Consider the following 17,125-nt stretch of genomic DNA (forward strand, 5'->3'; position numbering starts at 1 on the left):
AAGTTAGTCGTAAACATTTTTTTTTTTTAATAAGATATTTCACCTGAAAATCTGGTTTTCAGCATTTTAAAAGGTCAGAAGATCTAAAAGAAATAGGTAAATAAATCAGGCCTTCCCTTTCCCTGGCAACAAGTGTCTGGGGCTTTAGTTGTAACTGCCCCATTATAGCAGGCCCTCTCCATTCATTTCTGCTAGCTGCTGGCTTCCAGCAGCTTTTAGGTCTGAAGCGCCCATCCCATCCCTGAAGCATCCAGGGGTCATGCTTCCGAAGGCAAAAATCGCACACCTGGTCTGATGAAAAGGGGAGCAGTCATGAAGGTATTGGGACAAAACAATGAAAATTGGGATTCTCCTGGAACATCCAAAATACATGGTTTCTAGAATAATGTCATGATGGAGGGTAAAGAGTAGTAAGAGTTATGGATGGGATAGAGACTGAAAATTTAGATTAGGACCAAGCTCAGCAACCCTGCAATAGACACTCAGGCCTAGCTGATCTACTCAGTGCAATTCATAGCAATAAGAGCTTTAGTTTTCAGTTTTTAGGAGTCTATCAGTTCCTTCTTGCCCTGTTTCCTCTTATCTTATCAAAACATGATTTCAACAGCCAGAGAATGCAGGTAGGTAGGGGCCCTTTTCTCTCCTGATTTCTTCCATATGTGGGTTATTTCATTTTCCAAGGGGCCCTAGGGTTTGGGAAAACTACTTACCCAGTGCAATCACCTATGAGCTAGTATAAACTCAAGCTTTACTGCAATGTATTAGTCACTGACATGCCAAAATGAAAAAAAGGTTTAAGGAAACTAAGAAAACAGTCATTCAAAATTTTAATTTGAGGTTTATTTGACCATGTTGGGGATTTAAAAAATAAAAAATAGTAGATCCATTTCTATCAGCATCCATGCAACATCCTACATATTTTTAAGCTGATATGGCTTATGTGAGCCCACATTTACAAAATAGCCCAGGAATGGGTTTCAGGAGGTCTTCCCTGATCTATAGAAATGCCAGTGTCTGATGCCCTCTTATGAGAAATCAAAGCCTTGGGTCTGTATTAGTCTTGCTCTGCAAATTCCAGATGGCCTAAAACATCTTTTAAGGAGGAAGTTGGTATACCCTAGGACAGATGAATGTCTTTCCTATAATATGAAGAGCTATCACATTAGTGTTGGGCAGTTCCTTAAAAACTTCCGACCCCGTCTTTTTGAAGGTAGGAAAATTTAGGCCCCAAGAAATTCTTCAGCAAGCCACCAACCTCTTACTCATTCTGGCACTGTGACATAGTAGGGAGAGAACTCTTGCCCTAACCGAGTTTAAAGACTGACAGATGAGACAGATGTATAGTAAACAAATATGAAACCACAATTAGGATAAGTATAGAGAAGTGTATGCATAGACATGTTAAATCTGGGCTAGTGGGGGGTCTCCGAGGAAGTGAAGACTAAGAAGAGATCTTAAAGATGAGCAGGCTTTAACTAGGCAGGCCATGTCAAGTCATGAGGTAGGAGTTATCTTGCGCCAAGAGTGTAAAGAGTTAGGAGATTTGGATTATGGGTAGAGGTAGAAGGAATGCTTTATACAGGGTTCTTTATTCACAACGCACCTCCCCCCCCCAATATCCCTTCAAACAAATTTTAGAACGTTGCTATGCCTGCTTCTAATTATCTTTTTCACATTTCTGTGCAGTGCTCTATCCTAGGCATCGCAAGTGTTTGATTATTTTTATTCCAAAGCCTAAGGCCTGTTACAGAATCTATGATTGCTGAGATTTGTTTTGTCTCCCTTGTTTGCTTACTTTCTGGTAGAAGTGCTAATTGACAGAAAATCTTCCAAAAGAATTTCCAAATCTTCTAACCTCCAGAAAAGAAAAAGGAGGAACTCCCTGACTAATTGGGCTTTAAGTCAAAAATGTTTCCCCTCTAAATTGGTTGTCAGAGGAAGTCAGTGACCAATGAAATGATGTGCAGATTGCTCCCACATTCAACCTCCTCCTGCTCACATTGCTGTATGGGATATGGGATCAGCGGAACTGGAAAATATTAACAACCAGACCTGTGATGACAGACACCTGGACACTTGGCTCTATTTTGTAGTCATGATCATCGGATGGTTCATTAGTGAGAACGTTAACAAAATTAAGCAAATGTTTCCGCTGAATCAGCTCCAGTCAAAATTATATTGCTTTTGGCCAAACACATCACAAGACACTTAGAGCAAATGGTAGTTATAATGTATTTTAATAATCATATTGAAACAGTCACATTCACAAGTCATGCTAACCTTGCCTAAAGAATTCTGTCCATGAAAAGCATCAGACCCATAGGCTGTATAGTCATGTTAAATATAACGCTAAAAATGGCCTTAGCTCTGATGTTAGAAGAAATTGATATAAAGAATGTAAACAAACAAGTGCATATCAATATCTGACAATAGGTTAGTTTTCCTGCAATGGTAGGTACTCGTTAAAATCACCTCAAGAAAAGTGTGGTCATGATACCAAATTCCCTAGATAGGATTAAATTGAATGGAGTAGAACCCAAATAAAATTGAGACAACTGTTGATCCAGCCTTAAATGATGTCACATTAAAAAAAAAAAAATCAGTGAATTATTGTTCACATTATTTTTTAAAGTACTTCAAAATGCAGATAGGAGAGTCCATGTATGACATTGTCACTTGTCCTAAGTTTTTCTTTTCCCTTTTCTCCCTTATATGCAAAGCAGTTGTCCATCCAACAGTCTCTTTTCCAAATTCACTCTAAATCTAAACTTCAGGGGCTCACATTTTTGTAAGTTACTCTCTAGATGTATTAATTACTCTTCTGCCACAAAATGCCTGTCCTCTCCAATGTAAATTACTACATAGGTCATGTAGCGTCTCTCAATTCTCTCCCTTACTAATTACCCTAATCCTGCAAGATAAATGTCCAGGGACCAAGCTGGTAAAGACAATTTTCCTGGGAAGTATGCTTATGTGAGGGAGGAAGAGGGTGTGACTCTGTGATACAGGAAAATGTTAATGTACAAATAATCACAATCCCTTTGCTTTAGTCTTAAAGGTCCATCTCTTCAGGATACCGTGAATCCCTGTAGGGAGAAGAATGATCCTGACTGTGCATATAATGGTCCCTTGGCAATTTCAGCATTATACTGGGAGTTGAGTATACAGATAAGCCTGTTAGCAACAGTATTAAGATGTATTTGGTCAGTGGAGTCTTTTGGTAGTAATTAATGCAAGAAATAATCACTGAGCACCAAACATGAGGGTCTCGGAGATTCTGAGGTCAGATAATCCCTGCCCTCGTGGACCTTTCATTTCATTATGGCCCATTAAGATATCACCTTCCTTTGGGAAAATGAATGTTAAGAGCCCCTGTTTAACGTCACGCAGCAAAGATAGTACTCCAAAGTAAGAATGGGGTAGACTGGGAGTGGTGCTCTGTCACATTATAAGGACAACATTAATCTTTATGTAACCACACAATGCCTCCGCAGGGACCTCCCTTCGCTGGTGCTCTGAGCCACCTCGTCATTCCCACCTCAGAATCTATTTGATCACCCTGGCACATGACCCAGCTGCCCTATTTACATAAAACTACTCCAGCTCCCTTATATGGCTAACTGGATTCCCAGGAGCTAACTAGAAGACTAACTTTAGTTATATTCCTCCTATACTTTCTCCCCACTCATTCTATAAATATTTCTTAAGCACGTGAGCTGTGACAATCATCATGGTTGATGCTAGCAAAACTAGAAAAATATTAATTTCTGGTGAATAGGGATGGCCTGATTGAGTGAATGGGATTAGTTAGAAGGTGGGAGATGTCACACCTTGTTAGATACCGAAACTAATAAATATAAGCATTAAGAGATAGGGAAATCCAAGGTTCTATAATCATATAGAGGGGGTGTTTGACTCAGTAGCCTGGGAAGGAGATCAGAATTCTTCATGGAGGAGACTCAAAAAATGAGTTATGAAGGATTAGCGGGGTATTCATTCAATTGCCTAGGATATGCCTGGGAGTAAGCAAAACAGTATCCTCTAGAAAGCAGAGCCTGAGGCAAGGATTAAAAAGTTGATGATTTATTTAAGAGATGCAAAGCCAAGGCAGCAAGGATAAGAAAAAGAAAAGTGAGGGAAGGAAAGATTGAAGCAATGTGAAGTGACGCATTATGATGTTGGCAACTACTTTGTGATAAACTATGAAGAGACATAGCATATTCCTTGGCAGATGTGTTTGTATGGCACGTGGGACTTCTCCAGGGAGACCACGAGGAAAAGTTGCACCTGAGAATAGTTTATGGTGGGGATTTTCTCTCTCCAGCTACTTCCCATGTCTTGTTTCCTTTTGGTCAAAATTTGCCTTGCAGGAATTTTATCAGCTGCTCCAATTTTCAGCTACTTGGGCTGCCAGATCCATGCCCTGAGGCATGATATTTTACCCTTAGACTAGAAGTGGTAGGAGAAGCCAAGAACTTCAGGCATGCAGCAGGTCAGCCTGGCTGTGGGGTGGTAGCCCTGACATTCCCAGGGCAAGTGACGTTGGCTTCAGATGGGTTTAGGTTTGTTGATCAAGCCTATAAGCTTCAGTGAGTACAGGAAGTGGGTAGTGGCAAGGGAATCTGAGAAGGTTCATGTAATTTCTATCGGATACAACACATCTGCTGTGAGCAGAGAATGTCCGTAAGTCCTTCTAGTTATTTCTTCACATTCCTTGCCCAAGTGATCTTTTAAATACCTTCTCCTACCTCAAACTTTTAAAATATGTCTTCCAAGGCTAGAGAAGTCCATGCACATGATGGATGTCCAGTCCCGTTGCCTTTGAGACCTTTCAAATATGGCCTAAAAGCTGGCCTGGCAATTGGATTTGTGGTGGAATGAAGTGGGCATCAGCACACGTGCTTACTGAATGATTGCTCATTCCCCTGACATGGGGCGTTACTTTTTCCATCAGAGCTTGTTCTAGCTCTATATTTTCCATCCATTGAAATATTTTCCTTCTCTAAAGTCCATTTCCAAAGACTAGCACAGTGAGTCCACATAAACATGGTACTTCAAGAGATGTAAATAGCTCATTTTGACTAGATTCAGAGTCATGGCTAGAAAAGAGACTATGATGATGAAATGGACCCAAATCAACTTTCTGAGTGAATGATCATTACAGTGATGAAACATGCTTCTTTAACATCATTGGAACCAAGAGACAAATAGAAATATCTGAGCACCAGCCTAATGTGCCGAAGTATAAGAGGGAAAGCTAGGTTATAGCTGTGGACAGTCCAGGGCTAAAGGGAATTCTTGCAGAGTGATATTCTAGCTTACTCTGGCCCATGTAAGAAACCACTGATGATTGTCTTATGTTATTCTCCCTGACCAGCCAGGACAGGAAGTGGAGAATAAGAGGGTAGTGAGATCCTGCAGGAAAGTACTGTGAGCCCCTGGGCATGAACAGCTAGCCTGAGCAACCAACAAGAATGCTGCAGTGAACAGTAAAGAGGCCTCTAGGGTCTGATCCAGGTTCATATCAGCTTTGCTTCGAACTAAATGATCATCACTAATTTATTTACATTCTCAGGACCTCAGTTTCATGGACCTGGCAAATGAAGTGTCAGATTCTTCTTGTACCTCTGTAAAAGTAGGGCAAGGATGAGATGATCTCTGTATTACTTGGATTTAGGTGCCTTGTCTTAACTTTAGGCTGGGTTCCCTAGAAGCAGAGCCAAAGAGGATTCTTGTAAAAATAATTCAGTGAGGGAATGAACCAAGGAGAAACCTGGATGGGAAGTGAAGGAAACAGTGTAGAGCAGAAGAAATTCGGCAAAGATGGAATTTCAACTAAAGTCAAATCTTAGCCTTCATTCTATGAACAGCACTGGGGTATGAATGGTATTACAGAGTTGTCCCACCTTGAGGGGCATTCCCACTGCCACCTCTGGGTTCCCAGAACCCTGCACTTTACTTGTGGGAACCCAGCAGCATATAGTGGCTATTGATTCAAGGTGAATCGATATCCTTCTGCATCCAGAAGGATAATGCCCTCTGCTTGCAGGTATCCTCTTGAGCTGGCACTTCAGCTACACCTTCAAGAAGCAGTTTCACTGGTCTTTCAGGCCAGCAGCTTCTGGGTAGGAAATTATGTGGTGTGATCAGTGGGTCCAACAGACACATGCACATGTAAATTTGACCTTTACTCCTGGTGCCAAGGGCTTTAGATCAGGTTCCCTAAGCACGGGAATTCTTGTGCAAGTGATTTGTTGAGGGAGTACTTTCAGGAGACATCTGTAAGGAGGTAAGAACAGGTTAGGGCAGGGGGAGGAGGTAAGCAGAGATGGGGTTTCAACTGCAATTTACTACAGCGTGATCTCTAAGGGAGCACTGGCCCATGAAAGGCACCATAGAATTGTCCTACCCTGAGACAGGAGATCCGTGCTGTTGTATCCCAACATCAGTTAATCATTGGTCTTGGGGAACCCCTGAGGACAGCCTTTCCAGAGGAAGAAGGTTCCCATCAGCTGAGGGCAGTTTTCTAGAGAAATATACTTCTGTGAGCTGTTAGCATCCCACACTCACATTAGCTGGGTAATGGATGTGCTGACCCAGGAAAGAACATCTGGGTGAGGCCCCAACAGTTGACTCCACCATATCTTGTATCCCTCCCATGAAAGTTTTGGAATACCTTGAGAGGACTGTCATAGTCATTAAGCTTGAAAGTGCCCCATCCTAACTTCTAAATCGGGGTAACCTAGCTAGCTGTCAGATTAGAATATCTCTATTGCTTCTTTGCATCTTCCATCCATCAACTCAAAACATTTATTGAATCTTGACTGTGGCAGACATCATTATATGCTTTGGGGATATGGAAATAAATCTAACAATGTTGCTCTTATAAGCACCTCTTCCCAGCATTTTATAGACAGCATTAACTAAGATTTTACACAAGTCAAGCCTCAGCCTACTGTAGTAACAAAAGCATCAGGATAAGGCGTTGAATCTCTCATAGCCACCACATGTTTTCATATCCCTGCCTATGATGTCTGCCTCTGTCAGCTTCCTGATCTGCTTATTCTGGATGATCTGACATCTCTGCTGCGGCTGGTCCTGATAGCATGCTTTCAGTGCCCCCAAATGTAAGTACTTAAAATGATAAACATACCTTTCATCAATTCTAGAAACTATCCTACAATGAAGTTTTTCAAAGTATCGTCCTCTTTAAATACCTGGGGTATTTTTTATAACACACCTTTTTGATCCTTGCTCCAGAATTATTTAAACAGAATTTATAAGGCTGAGTATTCTGCATTTACAAGTACTCCCTAAAATCGGGCACACTAAATTGTTGGACTCTCTAGAAAGTAAATCCATACCTCCCCTTATTGGGACAGAAGAGGAAATTGACTTGGGGCTCTCTAAATAAAACTGTTAATAGGTAGCAAGGCCAGGACCAATGTCCTGAACCTTTAAAGCAGCTATTCTCAACCTTACACCATTGATATTTTGGACCAGACAATTCTTTGCCGTAGGGGCTGTCCTGTGGGTTGTAGGATGGTTAGCAGCATCACTGGCCTCTACTTATCAGGTGCCAGTAACATTCCTCCATGTTGTGATTACCAAAAATCTCTAGTCATTGCCAAATGTCCCCTGGGGACCATGATTGCCACCCCTACCATGGTTGAGAACCATTGCTCTAGGGTATGGTATTTCAAAAGCAATAATTATGCCATGGCTTTTCTTATCAGATGGACTTGTGTTTGAATCCTGACTGCACCACTTATTGGTTGTATGATCTTAAGGAAGGAACTTAAAGAATCTTAACAACCCTACGAAAGAAGTAGCAGGCACACAAATTCATAGCTTCAAGAGGGTAAGTTGTACCTCCAACCATGTTCTCCTGAGATTCCACCTCTAAGAAAAGACAGGTCGCTTACCATACCAAGACAGCTTCACAACAACTCTTCTTGGTTCCACCCTACTTAAAACTAGATTTTACTTCCCACATGACTCTCATAAATATAATACTGAGTCAGCATGGGTAGCATTAATAGTTCCTCTAAAATAAAATGGAAAGAGTGTGAGGCAGACATCTGTCAGTGCTACCTTTTGTCCCTCAGAATATACTATATAATTGGGTTCCAGGCAGTTTCCCAGCTTCTAGTATCTGAATTTCTGCTATTTCCAGAAGGCTGTTCTGCTGCCACATGCATAGCAAGCTGGACGTGCTGGAGACTAACCACCACCCAGAAGCGGTCCTTAGCCAAGGATGGCTGAGAGTGGGAATATATACACCGCAGTTCCCTTGCCTGTCAGTTGGGATAACCCTGAGGGATGTGTGCTACACCACTTCTGAGATTAAACTCTCGCCACCCACAGTGACAGCTTAATACATCCATTATTGACTCTCTTCCCAATATTACTTCTTCATTCCCCCGCCAGTGTTCCCTGTACCTTCCAAATAAACCACTTGCGTCGAGTCTTTGTCTTGGGGCCAACATCAGGGGGAACCCAAACTGGGGGACACTGAGTCTCAAAACATTCACATTTGAAAGCGTGTAGTTCATTGCCTTTCAGCTCACCCAGTAGGAAAGTCAACCTCTCATGGGAGAAAGGTAATTCAACTAAGATGCTTTCAGTCATTCTCTATTAATGCTGTAGCTTTAAGGCAAGAATGGCAGCAGAGGGAACCAAATATGTCATTTGAACACTTTGCATTTCAAGTGCAGGGGACCATGCTTTGGTGTCAGTTCGCAGTGAGGAGGTGGTGTACTAGGGGAGGCAGTTGAGCCCCAACAGTGTTGCTGTCTCTCCATCACACAGAATTTGTCAGAGCCCAGTGAGCCTCCGGAAGCTTTTCACCATTACTCGCCCTTGCAGCCTAGAAGGAACATAACACTCTTCCGAAATCAAGATCCATAGATTTTGTTGTCTTCACCAACTGTTTTATATTTTATCAGCCTAAACACAGAAAAGTCTTTTCAACAGATGGATTGCATCAGATTCTGTAAACATTGTAATTGTTTGGCAGGATTACTGCTTATGCTAAAAAATGTAATTTGCAAGGATACACACAGACGGCACAAATTCCCCCACTACACACAGTGACACCGTTTATGCTGCAAATGAGGCTCCATTGTATGCCTTCTGTACAGTGCGCATTAACTCATCAAACCCAGAATTAAACAGCAATTATCTCCAACATCTCAGAGTGCTGTTTCTGCCATGTTGATGTTTGATGGGAGCTTGAGAAATGAAATAAAGCACATCCCCCTGTCCCTTTCTCCCTAGCATATTCACAGAGAGACCCTGGAGGGAAGCCAAGTGACACAGTATTCTAATGAAATCAGCCCTTTTAAATTAGGTGTGGGCAGAGCAGATATTTTACTTTACTAAGAGATAAGCATCCTGTAGTTTAGGCGGTTTCACAGTCATTGCCCAAGGAAATGTACAAAGATGCTGGTCGAGCTTACAAGGAACTCTTCTCAGATGATTGTTCTGGGAATGATTCAGAGCGCTTGGGAAAAGAATCCTCTTAACTTACATAATTTCATCAGCCTCCCATTGTAATGGAGTATTTTATTGCTGAAATCAAGGAGGGAAGAAACTGCAAGTAAATCAACCTCAGGCATCCTGCCAGGAAGAGGGAGACAGGCAAACCTAGGTCCATGGAAAGTTCAAGGCTGAAGCAAGAGCTCTCCACTTGAGACTTCAGTAGAGCAACTGTGGGTTTATCATGTTGATAACTGAAGGTTTCCTCTGTGCCAGGCACTGGCCTGAGCATGTCACTCCTTAGGTTGAGGCTTAAATGATTTTAAGATGGGAGAATTAAAGCTCAGGGGGGTGCTTTAATCACTTGCCCAAGTCGATTGCCATCAGACCTGGATTCAAACTTAGTTTTGCCAGAGTTCCAGGCTCTGAAACTGTGCTGAGAAAGGGTTTTTTTTGTGTTTTTTTTTTTTTTTTTTTTCCTTTCTAAACTTAATTTGACAAATCTTCAAAGAGATTCCTGGTGTTTCTAAAACTTATATTGCCCACTAGGACAAAATTGTTTTCTTTTCCCTGATTTCTCAAAATTGAGGAATGGAAGGGGGGAGGCAGGCTCCTACACGGTGGGGGTTGGGAGAAAAAAAAAAGAACATGTTGGTTAAAAATAAAGTCATCTTAAAGTTTTCTTTAAAACGTCTCTCGATTCTAAAAGCGTTCACAACCAAACTTTGTGGCAGAATATAGATATTTTTTGTTCATTGAAAGATGAATTTCAATCATTACACACAACATTGCTTCAGTGTTTTTTGAATACAAAAACAAATCCAATGTAAAGTTCAAAGTCAAAAAATAAATTGAGAAGATAGAGAAGCACAAAAAAAAACCCTCAATCTAAAGTAATCACTATTAAGACGTATTACTGAATTATAACATACAAAAGAGTGCAAAAATTGTAAGTCAGCTCAGTGAAAATCTTTGTGTAATTACATCCCCACATAGTTCAAGGGATATTAAGAGTTGTTCAGAAGACCCGGTCATGTCCTCAATACGTCATTACCCTCTTCTTCCCCCACCTTTTAACTCTTTCTAAACTATTAATTGAGTTTTATCTGAGTTTGAGCTTTGTGTAGACTCAACATTGCTTTATGGCTTCATGTTTTATGCACCTATAGTTCATTTGTTTTCATTGTTGTATAGTATTCCGTTACAGATCAGGTTAACAGATTTAGCAAATAAAAATTTGAGATACCCAATTAAATTTGAATTTCAGATCACTAAACATTTTTTAGTACAAGTATGTCCCATGTATTTCTTGTGGTGCTTTACCTTGACCTATTTCCCATGTCCCTCTCCCCAGATCCATGACAGCCTTGAAAACTAACAGCCTCACAATCATAGTAGCCATGAAAAATAGTAGCCTATACTGGAAGGGCAAAATGGGATTAAACCTCCCCCAAAAATCTCAATTTCCAGAGAAGAGTTCTTATTTGCACTGTCAGTTCCCTGGAAATATTTAATCGGAGACATTGTCTATTTGACCTGACTCAGAGCTTACTCTTTGCAAACGGTTTCCCCTGTGCATTTGTCAAGAATGAAATTACGCGTTAGTGTGGGCCTACTTCTGAGATCTCTCTTCATTTTCATTTACCTGTTTGCTGAACCTTATACCAGCGCCACACTATCTTGATTATAGGAGCTTTGTACTAAGTTTTGAAAACAATTTGAGTCCTCCAAATTTGTCCTTTTCCAAGATTGCTTTAGATATTTCAGGTCCTTTGTATTTCCATATACATTTTAGAATAAGGTTATTAACAGTTACCAAAAAGAACCTGGTAGGAGTATGATTAGAACTTCATGGAACTTATAGGTCACCTGGGAGAGTTGAAAGCTTAATAACATTAGGCCTTTCAATTAATAAATGAGGTACACGTCTCCATTTATTTAGTCTTTTCAAATTTCTGAGGACAGCACTTCAGGGTTGGCAGAGTAAGAACATCTGAAAGTCCGTATCTCCATGCAAGCAACATGAACCCTAGCAAAAACTTGCCCAAAATTGATTTTTTGCACATGGAAATTAGGCAGAGGCTTACAACAATTTGAGAAAAGTTTATTCAAGAAAAAGTGAATCTTGGTAAGAATAGCAAAATGTGTGGTGCTTTAACTTGACCTATTTCCCATGACTCTCCCCCAGATCCATGATAGCCTTGAAAACTAACAGCCTCACAATCATGGTAGCCATGAAAAACAGTAGTTTATACTGAAAGAGCAAAATGGGATTAGTACCCACCCCAACCCTTAACCCCCGACTATCCCATCCCCCCAACCCCGCCCAAAATCTCAGTGTCCAGAGAATAGTCTCTATTTGACCTGTCAATTCCCTGGAAATATTCAATCAGAGACATTGTCTATTTGACCTGACTCAGAGCTTACTCTTTGCAAACTGCCTTTCCCTTGGGCATTTGTCAAGAACAATCACAAAAATCATTTAACATCACCACGCCTAAAGTGGCTGATAGCAGTTGGTGTAAACAAGAAGCTGACCACCAAATTTAAAAGGAAAAGAAGGGGAATGACATGTCAATAAGGGGCTTGGCAAAGCTCCAACATACTCCTGGAAGCCTAGAAGGCCACACACACGTGTAGAGTTGGGCACGTTCCCAGAGTTGTGTACATGCTCACCCAAGACCTGAGAAGGTCTGAGGATTTTTTGTCCCTGGCTGACCTTGACACTCTGTGTAAGCAGGAGTGAAAGCTAAGGTGAAGTTGTAAACCGCCTACCCGAGCATTGACGGCATGTTCAAAACACACACTAAGTCCCTAACAGAGCCCGTTCCTGGACGGCCAGTGTAAGGACAAAATTTGGGAAATTAATAACTTAGATTTAGTTCAGTAACCTCATAACTTGCTATTCAGCCATCTTCTCTTTTTTGTCCCTTTCACTGCTTGATTTAATAACTCTGCTTCGTTCCCTTCTTAGACTGTACATACATGTTATTGATCTAATTAATCAGCACAGCACTAATTTGAAAAGATTGATGACCAAAGGGAATTTTCTAATACTAGCCCTCAAACAGCCAAGATAGAAATCAGATATTACATATTTGAAAGAAATGGAAAACTAAGTGCCACCATTAAAAATTGCATTACCCCATTATATTTCACTTAAACCATCAATCTGGCCCCTACAAAAGTCAGGTTCCTGAAGAAACTTCCTTGAGAAAGAGTGGATTACTATAAATTCAATTCCGTAATAGACGAGTATCGATGTAAGAATGTATAAACCTACAGAAAAATTTTGTAAGTGTGCATTAGAGTTTATTTGAGCCAAACAGAGAATACGCCTGGAAACAAGATCTAAACAGTGATAAAATGCTTCTGAGAATGAGTTTTGTAGTTCCTTCTATACATTTGGAATTGAGGTAATATTAGGAAGATTACACGAAGGTGGAAGGGAAATCTCTATGATTGGATTACAATATATTTAACATGATTATGTGCTCCCTTGAGGGTTGTTATGCCTCCCAGAGGTCTGAAAAAAGAGATTTACTCTGGCATTTCAAAGATGCTAACCCAGAAGCACAAAAACAATGGACAGGGCTTGCTTAAGGCAAAGATAAACTGTTTACTAGGGTAGTTATAGGCCAGAGGCCTGACAGCCACCATGATCTACCCAGTTAGGAATTTGTGATCAGATCATGCTGTGAGGTTACTTTTCATCACAGAGCTTTGTCAGATTTATTATGGGGTCCCTTTTTGTTTACATCAGCTATTTTGCTCTAGCTGGCTAATATAGCCTCAAGTACACAGCCCTGGGGCTAGGTTATAATTATCTTCCTGAGGCTTTATCCATTTTACCTTCGGTTAATAGTCTGAAAGGGCTGGTACATCTGGACATTTTGTAAAATATTGTATTAGTTTGCCTTATGATGACATCATATCATTGGTTAGATGAACAAGATATAGCAAATACACATATTGGAGGGTGAGAGTTAAAAAGCCATGAAAATTCACTGTCATTTCAGTGAAGCTTTTAGGAGTCCAGTGGCTTTGGGGGCATACCAGGTCATAGCCTCAAAATAAAAGACACCGCTCACCATGTAGAAAGAAGCACAATCAATGGCTGATATGCCTCTTCAGCTTCTGGAGGCATCACATACCACCCTTGGGAATAACATTCTGATATTTATACCAGATGACACAAAGGGCTGCCAGCTTTAAAGGCCCTTCTATTTGAGCCATACAACCTGGCATCTCCTATAGTATTAGAAGTGTCTATGATAAGAGGAAAAACATAGAATGAATGGCATATTCTAATAAAATCACAGGATACATCGCTGGTGTGTTAGAACAAGGCTATACCATCTGTATCAGAACTACATTCCTTTAACAAAATAGCTCTTAGTATGTTATTGGACCCAATAGAGATAAAGCAACTAATCCAGGACACCAAGAAACCATATGGCCAGCACAGCCTTTCCTGAGTGAGGTCCTGGTCAGATTAGCCAAGACATAAATTCAGGTAGGTCAACAGTAATCCCTCATAAAATGGAAATTGTACATCCAGAATCTAACACAATTGAGCTATACAATTATGTGGCCAAGACCACCGTGTCCTCCACAAGTGTTTTACTGATACAACTCCATCAACTCACACCTGTAGCCATGTAGGGTATTTCTTACGGTGAGGTGAGAGAAGTAAAATGATCAAGTTTTGGCCCAAATGGCTCACCTTGTATGTGGCTACAATAAAGGACCTCTTCTATGTACAGATACAAGAGAGAAAAAACCCTCTAGGTGGACAGAGCTGTGAGTGGTGCACCTAGATACACACTTTGGGAAAAGTGGGTAGCTAGTGGAGAACCAGGAAGCAAAAAGATCAGAAGATGAAGGGCAAAGAGGTCTGGGGAAGAGGCGCGTGGATGTACATGCGGTAGTGGGCATAACATAGGAGAATCTTTGCATTATTTGTTACCCACCCTAAGATGCCTGCCACTGAATAGACACTCTACAATAAAGCAGACTGAATAGTTCTGCCAGTTGACATCAACCAGTCGCTCTCATCATTGAACTCAGCACTTTCCCAATAATTATACAGAAGTAGGGTAGTCATGGTGACAATGATGGAAGCTGTGCATGCACCCAAACCCACTGACTCCCATTCACCCAAGTTAACCTAACTACTGCTGCTGCTAAATATACAAAATGCTAGCAACAAAAATAAATCTTGAGCCTGAGAATATGGTACCATCTCTGGAGACCAACTGGTCATTTGGCAGTTCATTTTGAGAGAAATAGACACGTACCCCAGGCAAAGGTTTGCTTTTCCTGCCAGCAGGGCGTTAACTAGTACTAGTGTCCTAAGGCTCCTCGGGTGTTAGACCCAGTGGCGGAGAATCTTGTATATTACATGGAGCAAGATAGCCATTTTACAGCAAAGTAGGGTCGCAGTGAGCACATGACCATGGGATGTACTTGTCCTACCCGTGTATTGTACCACAACATCCAGAGCTCCAGACGTGATGAAGTGACGAAACAGCCCATTAAAGGTGTAGCTGTGATCCCTAATTAAAAATGATCATCCTGGAGGATAATACCCCATCATCACAGAGTGACTGTATAATCTAAATCAACAACCATTATATAAGTGCTGTATCACCAACAGATAAAATCCCTGGGCCCAGGCACCAAGAGATAAAAGCAAAAGTGGCCCCACTTCTATCACTCGTGATGACCACATTTGATAACTTGTGTTTCTAGTCCTTGCAACTTTGGACTCTGTAGTTTTAGAGAGCCTGGTTACCAGAATGGTGTGCTTTTATTAGGGGACACAGCAAAAATCCCATTCTATCTCAAGCTATGGCTGGCACCTAGCCACGTCAGTGCCCTCTTGCTAAGAGACCAGCAGGCTAGAAAAGTTATCCTGAACCTGATTACGAGGAGAAGGTAGGCCTGCTGTTAGAAAATGGAGACAGGGTATGGAATCTAGTTGACCATCTGGGCATCTCTTGGTATTCCCTTGACAAATTGTTATGGTAAATGGGTAGGTATAGCAACCTTGGACTGAGAAGCCATGGTGACCAGAGGCAGATGGCCCTCACGTCTTTGTTGCCAGTAGGGCCTTGGCCAGCACTGTCACCCTATTGTAGATTAAGTAACAAGGTCAGCAGAGGAGCTAGTCAAGGGTAAGGGGAGGGGAACAATAAATATTTATGGAGTTGAGACCAGCTGCAGCTGCAGGGGCTCTAGTGCATTCTACTAACTCTTCTGTTGCCCCTAGGGGAAAAAGCCCAACAGAAACTTCTTCCAGAGTCTACGAGGCAAGTGCATTTGAGTAGTATATTGGTTGAGCTGTATGTAGTAGATGCTGTTGTGCCACCTGGACTCCCCATCTCCACCCCCACTTCAGGATTGAGCACTTATTCCCTCAGTTTACAGAAATGTCGGCAGCTAACAGGTCTCAGCTAAATCTTATTTCATCTTGCCCTTGGCTGAAGAGAGCTGCCTTCCCAAAATCATACTTCTAGAGCCATTCTGTATTCAGTGACTATTTGGCATGGGGACAGAAATACCAGGACTTTTGCTTCACTTTAGGATGACTCTGAAAGGCCATCACAGCTCAGAGAGTTCTCTGTAGGATTGGCTAAGGCCTTTGTGATGTGATTGCAATCCAGATCACCTTCTTTCTCTGCTCAGTTGGGCTTCCTTCCCTTTCCCAAGGGCATTGCTTCCAAGAGCACTCTCCAATAAACGCTGCAGACACATTTTCATCTCAGCCTGTTTCCTTGAGAAACTGACCCGTAACAACGTACAGGTCCTGCTCTTTGTGTGCACCTATTATGTTCTAGCATAAAATACTTGAAGAAAACCCCTAAACTCAAAAAAGCAGTGTCTGTGTAAAAGTTAATCTACATCAAAAATAAAATGCCTGACTGAATAGCAATGACTCTTGTGATGCAACATGTTAGGGAAGAACACTTACAATGGCCATGTCCAATAAAGGTTAAAAGAAAATTATATAATATCCAACTCGTATTAGAAATAGGATTACCATGAAACGATACACTTCAGTACATTTCACTATTAGACAGTGTCATTGTCTTTTAAGGAGCAAAAGAATGTGGCCCAGCCAAGGAACTTATTCATTCCCCTTTGGTAATTTCTAACAGTTTCAGACATCACTTCGTAAGAGATTGCTATGTGAGTCTGGAGTTTAAGACATAGCTTTATCCTTTATTGATCTGCCACCAATCTCCACACAAACCCTATAAGTACCTCATAGTATTCAGAGCAGAAATAAGCTGAATCAGCCCCCTGTTATAACTCAGCTCTTTTGCCCACATTCTATAGATTAAGAAATGGTAATGGACTTATGGTTCCACTTAGAAAAATATGTTCCATGAGCCATCTGTATCACTGATGTGCAATATTTGACCTATTGAAGAGACAGTAAAACTTCTGATCAGTCAAGATGACACAGATTTCTGGACTCTATCCCAGATGTACTGATTGAGAAACTCTGAGGGTTGAGTCTGGAATTCTGCAGTTTCAGTTCCTGTTTGTTCCGAGCATGTTAAATGAAAGAGCCATTACTTTAAATGTGTGGCCACTGAAGTCTCTGCTGTGTTAGTTTAGTGGACAACTAGTGATT

This window comes from Rhinolophus sinicus, linkage group LG06 (assembly GCF_036562045.2).
Source record: "Rhinolophus sinicus isolate RSC01 linkage group LG06, ASM3656204v1, whole genome shotgun sequence".
Classification (NCBI taxonomy): Eukaryota; Metazoa; Chordata; class Mammalia; order Chiroptera; family Rhinolophidae; genus Rhinolophus; species Rhinolophus sinicus.